Source organism: Tupaia chinensis, unplaced genomic scaffold (assembly GCF_000334495.1).
Source record: "Tupaia chinensis unplaced genomic scaffold, TupChi_1.0 Scaffold138725_1, whole genome shotgun sequence".
NCBI classification, from domain to species: Eukaryota; Metazoa; Chordata; class Mammalia; order Scandentia; family Tupaiidae; genus Tupaia; species Tupaia belangeri.
Window position 1 is genome coordinate 1354632 of NW_006198617.1, and position 5875 is coordinate 1360506.

Genomic DNA, 5875 nt, shown 5'->3' on the forward strand with positions numbered 1-5875 from the left:
GCCAAGTCTGCTCCCTCTGCCTCACCATGTCCCTTCTGTAGAGCAAAACTGAGGCACCCCTGCAGAGGGGTGGCTCCCACCTGGGGACCTCTTGGCCATAAAACATGACCCAGCATGGAGGACTCTTGAAAACATGATGCTAAGTGAAAAAGCGACACATGAAATCTCACCTCTTGTAGGATTTATTTACGAATGTCCTGAGCAGGCCGGTCCATAGAGACAGAAGGACGCTGGTGGTCGCCAGGGGCTGGGAGGTGATCGTGGAGGACCGGGGTGTGGCTAGAAGGTAGAGTGCTTTTTCTCGGGGTTGATGAGAGTTCCGACAGCAGGCAGAGGACGTGGCTGCACAGCTCTGCAAACACACCATGACGGACCATCAGGATCTGCACCTGACACGGCGACTTGTACGGCCTGCGAGTTGCACCACAACGAAGCCGTTATGAAGAAGTAAAGGGGCCCAGGCGTGGTGGCGCAGTGGTCGCACAAGCACCCTGCAAGGCTGGAAGTCATGTGGCATCTGAGGTTCAGATCCCAGGCTGGCCTGGAAACGTGCTGGGCACGTGCGTGGGTGCCCAGGGTCCTGAGGAACCAGAGGGCTGGGGGGAATCTCGGCATGTCGAGACCCCACTGAGAATGCTCCCCCCAAACTCACACACACACACAAACTTGTGCACATGCTTAGTATCATGAAGAAGAAGAGGAGGAGCAGGAGGAGGAAAGAGAAAAACAAGAAATAACTGGGGGACCAGCAGTTAGCGTAATGGCTATGTCGCTGGACTCCCACGTAGTCGACCGCGGTTCATATCCTGGACCCGGTGGCTTAAAACTCACGCCAGACGTGTGTGCGTGCGTGCCCAAGATCCCGAGAGGAGAATGGAGGAGAAGGGATTGCGGTGTGGCCATCCCCCCTGGGGGGTGATTTCTCGCTTTCTGTCTCTCTGTCTCTGTCTGTCTGGCGAGCGCATGCGCCCTGTAGCAAAAACCTCTCCAAAAAAATTAAAAAGAAAAAACTGGATACCTACGTTACTATTTTGTTGTTTTGTTTCAGGATTAATTACTTGTAACAAACACCCCGCAGTTGCAGTGGTTTAAGTAGGAAAGAGGTTCATTTGTGCTTACGGAGAAGAATTCAGGAAGCAGGTAGCCAGGGCCAGCTTTGTGGCTCCGTCTCGGTCTCCCACACCACCCTCGCACACGGTGCTCCCATTCCGAGGTGACTGCATAGTTGCAAGTAGCTGCCGGAGTGCCAGCCACTCAGACCCGGTCCAGTAAGAGAGAAAAGGAGAGTGCAAAAGGCCCACCGCCCACCTCCACTTCCATCTCATTGGCCAGAACGGAGTCACGTGGTTTTGCTCTGCTGCAGAGGAGCCTGGGAAATACAGTCTTTCAGCCGGGCACCTTCCTACCCTGTCTAAAATCAGAATCTATAATTAAAGAAGCAGGGAAATAGATACTGGGTAGGAAAACATCAGTGTCTACCACCGTTTGGGGCTGACCTTCTGATTTAAGTTTGTTTTCCTTATTTGTGATGGATCACGTATGTGCACATGTGAGCGGGAGAGAGAGGTGGGGGAGCACCCTCCACAGGGTCTGGCCACGCCACGATCCCCTCCTGGAGCCTGCAGTCCGTCAGATCTTGGCCCTCGAGTGTGTGCCTGGAGCATTTCAGGCTGACCCGGCCGGGGACTGGAGCCTCACCCACCACGGAGGATCTGGCTTCTCCTGAGCAGCACAGCACTGCTGGACTCCAGCTCCAGCCTTGACGTTCTCTCTTCTGAAGGTCGATCGTTTAAGAGCAAACACGCACACCAAACACCTTGCAGAGCAGAGTGAGTGCACCTGTACGCTGGGCTGTGGTGTGGCCATGCCCCTGCAGGGTGATTTCCCACTTTCCCTCTCTCTGTCTCTCTCTGGCAAGCACACATGCCCTGTGGCAAAAACCTTAAAAAACAGAAGACAATGACAGCGTTGAGTCAGGGTGAGGTGGGGCATGAGAGGACACAGGAGGCCCTGGGCACACCTGCCACATTCCTGCCTCTGCCGAAGTGCGGGAACTGCATGGAGGCGCTGGACTCTCGGGCCGTCAGGCAGGTAGGGTGGGACAGGCAGGCTGAGTCACCCTCCCCATTGCGTTCTGTGTTTGTATTTTTTTTTGGAACATAAACCAGACGGGGCAAAAGTGACAGATGTAATCTGGTCATGAATGAACTAGGACAAGAGCCAGCAGCTGCTCACTCGGACGTGGCCTGCTCTCTGCCCCCCTCCGCTTCCGGCAAAACAAGAGCCTTTCGTTCTATTGGGCGCGGCTCCTGGAACACGCGCTGGTGAGCCCTGGCCAGAGCTGTACTTCCAGTGGGCAGGTGCCCACGGGGCCCGGCCACCATGAGTCCTGCAGGGGACGCGGAGATGCGGCAGCGGGCCGCCGTGTGCCAGCCGCGCTCTGGGGTCGGCGAGGCCGGCGGCCGGAACAGGAGGGCTCAGGGGCGAGGGCCCAGACCCCGTCGGGGAACGCCAGGCCAGAGTTCTAGTGTGGGCCCAGCGGGCCAGGGCCTGTTCACGCCACGACATGGACTCACATTAAAGATGAGGCTCTTGCAAAGCTTTCTTCGCAGAGACATGGCTTTGCTGCCAGTCCATCTCGGCTTTTTCTTCTTTCTTTCTTTCTTTCTTTCTCTCTTTCTCTCTCTCTCTCTCTCTCTCTCTTTCTTTCTTTCTTTCTCTCTCTCTCTCTCTCTCTCTCTTTCTTTCTTTCTTTCTCTCTCTCTCTCTCTCTCTCTCTTTCTTTCTTTCTTTCTCTCTCTCTCTCTCTCTCTCTCTTTCTTTCTTTCTTTCTCTCTCTCTCTCTCTCTCTCTCTTTCTTTCTTTCTTTCTCTCTCTCTCTCTCTCTCTCTCTTTCTTTCTTTCTTTCTCTCTCTCTCTCTCTCTCTCTCTTTCTTTCTTTCTTTCTCTCTCTCTCTCTCTCTCTCTCTTTCTTTCTTTCTTTCTCTCTCTCTCTCTCTCTCTCTCTTTCTTTCTTTCTTTCTCTCTCTCTCTCTCTCTCTCTCTTTCTTTCTTTCTTTCTCTCTCTCTCTCTCTCTCTCTCTTTCTTTCTTTCTTTCTCTCTCTCTCTCTCTCTCTCTCTTTCTTTCTTTCTTTCTCTCTCTCTCTCTCTCTCTCTCTTTCTTTCTTTCTTTCTCTCTCTCTCTCTCTCTCTCTCTTTCTTTCTTTCTTTCTCTCTCTCTCTCTCTCTCTCTCTTTCTTTCTTTCTTTCTCTCTCTCTCTCTCTCTCTCTCTTTCTTTCTTTCTTTCTCTCTCTCTCTCTCTCTCTCTCTTTCTTTCTTTCTTTCTCTCTCTCTCTCTCTCTCTCTCTTTCTTTCTTTCTTTCTCTCTCTCTCTCTCTCTCTCTCTTTCTTTCTTTCTTTCTCTCTCTCTCTCTCTCTCTCTCTTTCTTTCTTTCTTTCTCTCTCTCTCTCTCTCTCTCTCTTTCTTTCTTTCTTTCTCTCTCTCTCTCTCTCTCTCTCTTTCTTTCTTTCTTTCTCTCTCTCTCTCTCTCTCTCTCTTTCTTTCTTTCTTTCTCTCTCTCTCTCTCTCTCTCTCTTTCTTTCTTTCTTTCTCTCTCTCTCTCTCTCTCTCTCTTTCTTTCTTTCTTTCTCTCTCTCTCTCTCTCTCTCTCTTTCTTTCTTTCTTTCTCTCTCTCTCTCTCTCTCTCTCTTTCTTTCTTTCTTTCTCTCTCTCTCTCTCTCTCTCTCTTTCTTTCTTTCTTTCTCTCTCTCTCTCTCTCTCTCTCTTTCTTTCTTTCTTTCTCTCTCTCTCTCTCTCTCTCTCTTTCTTTCTTTCTTTCTCTCTCTCTCTCTCTCTCTCTCTTTCTTTCTTTCTTTCTCTCTCTCTCTCTCTCTCTCTCTTTCTTTCTTTCTTTCTCTCTCTCTCTCTCTCTCTCTCTTTCTTTCTTTCTTTCTCTCTCTCTCTCTCTCTCTCTCTTTCTTTCTTTCTTTCTCTCTCTCTCTCTCTCTCTCTCTTTCTTTCTTTCTTTCTCTCTCTCTCTCTCTCTCTCTCTTTCTTTCTTTCTTTCTCTCTCTCTCTCTCTCTCTCTCTTTCTTTCTTTCTTTCTCTCTCTCTCTCTCTCTCTCTCTTTCTTTCTTTCTTTCTTTCTTCCTTTCTTTTTCTTTTTTTCTTTCTTTTCCCCTTCCTTTTCTTTCTTATTTCCTTCTTTCTTTCTTTCATTTGTTTAAGTTGATGTGTTCGTTTATTCCAAGAGAAAGGCAGAGGAAGGCCTCCCGACAGGGTTTTGGCACCACGACCTACATGCAGTCGCCGCCAGCCTGGCGTGTTCGCAGAGGCCTCGGGACACGGACCCAGGACCCCCATGGGCTGCCGCTGCCCGGCCCTGTCATGGGGCCGCGTCTTGGAGTCAGATGAGCTTGTGTCAGTTTCCTGCCCCAGGTACCTGCCGTATCCCCGTGCACAGTGGCTCAAAGTAATGCCTCTGACCGGCCCTGAGTTTGGGTGGCCCCGTCGGTGGCCCTCCCATGCCACGTGGCTCTGGCCAGGGCTCACCGAGGAGTACTGCGCACACCGCTCGTGTGGCCCACAGGGTCCAGGGCAGCTTCCCTCACATGCCTGGAGGCTCGGAGGCAAAGGCCGCAGGGCCGGGCTCCTCAGGCCCTCCGTGTGGCCTCTGCAGCCAGGCAGCTAGACTCCCAGCAGGCGGCTCAGGGCCCAGAGGGAAGACGTGGACCCAGAAACTGGCTCTTAATCAGAGGCTCTACCTGCTTATCTATTTACGTCGCGCATTTCCCTCACCTCGTCCGCGATGTAAAATGAGGACAGGCGGCAGTGTGAGCGGTCTACACTCAGAAATGGCCCCGGTCCCCACGCCTCCCTGTGGCCACATTGATGTGGCTTTGCTGGTTCCCCATCTGAAGGCGGAGTCTAGGGCTGGCCCCGCCGTGCACTAGAGCTGGATCCACATGCCGATCGCAGTGAGAGTCAACCCCGGCCACTTGAAAAACACACCAGGCATGTGTGCATGTGTGTCCCAAATCCCGGCAGGATGGGAAGTGGAGGAAAGGGGATTGGGCCCCACTGGGTGGTGACTTCTTGTCTCTCTCCCCTCCTCCTCCCTCCCTCTACCGAGCGCACACCCTGCAGTAGTAACAATGACGGCGGTGATAAACCGTGGAGGCTGTCTCTCCGCCTCCCACCCAGAGCTGTCTGTGGCCCTACAGGACGGCAGAGGTGGAAGCACGGTAGCTCCAAGCCTCGTCAGAGCTGTCAGTCTCTCTCTGTCTCTCTGTCTCTCTCCTCCCTGCAGTTGTCATTACGATATGCCGGGCAAGGCTGCTGGAGGACGAGGTCACAGAGGGCTCCTCGCCTACAGCCCGCCGTGTGGGTGACCACTGGGACCAGCACTGGCCTGCCCGTTTACACAGGGTCTCGCAGTGGGGCCAGGCCAGCCCTGAGGTGCGGGGGTCACAGCCTTTACGAGGGACTGGGAATTGAGCCCGGTCCAGCGTGGGGAGCATGGTGTCCCAGCGGCATGCCCTAAATGGTGGACCAAGAAGATATTTCAGGACCAAGGAGCCCCTCTCTGCTCCAAACTCCTGTGCCGAGTTCTCCCAGCTCTGCAAACCTGAGCCTGTCTAGATCCAAATGGAGGTTCCCCACCAGGACTGACAGGCAAGCACCCGGGGACTGGCCTGCCGGGCCCTGCGAAATCGGAGTGGACCGCCCAGGGCCCTCACAGAGTGCGTACTTATGCCCCGCTCTGTCCCAGGGCTTGGGGCGTGCCAGCGGAGGAGGCCGGGTCCCACCCGGGTGAGGTTGCTCCGTGGGAAGGGATGAGAGTTAGCTACCGAGCTGGTGCGATGGCCCTGCCGTGGCAGATGGCGGGGGGAGC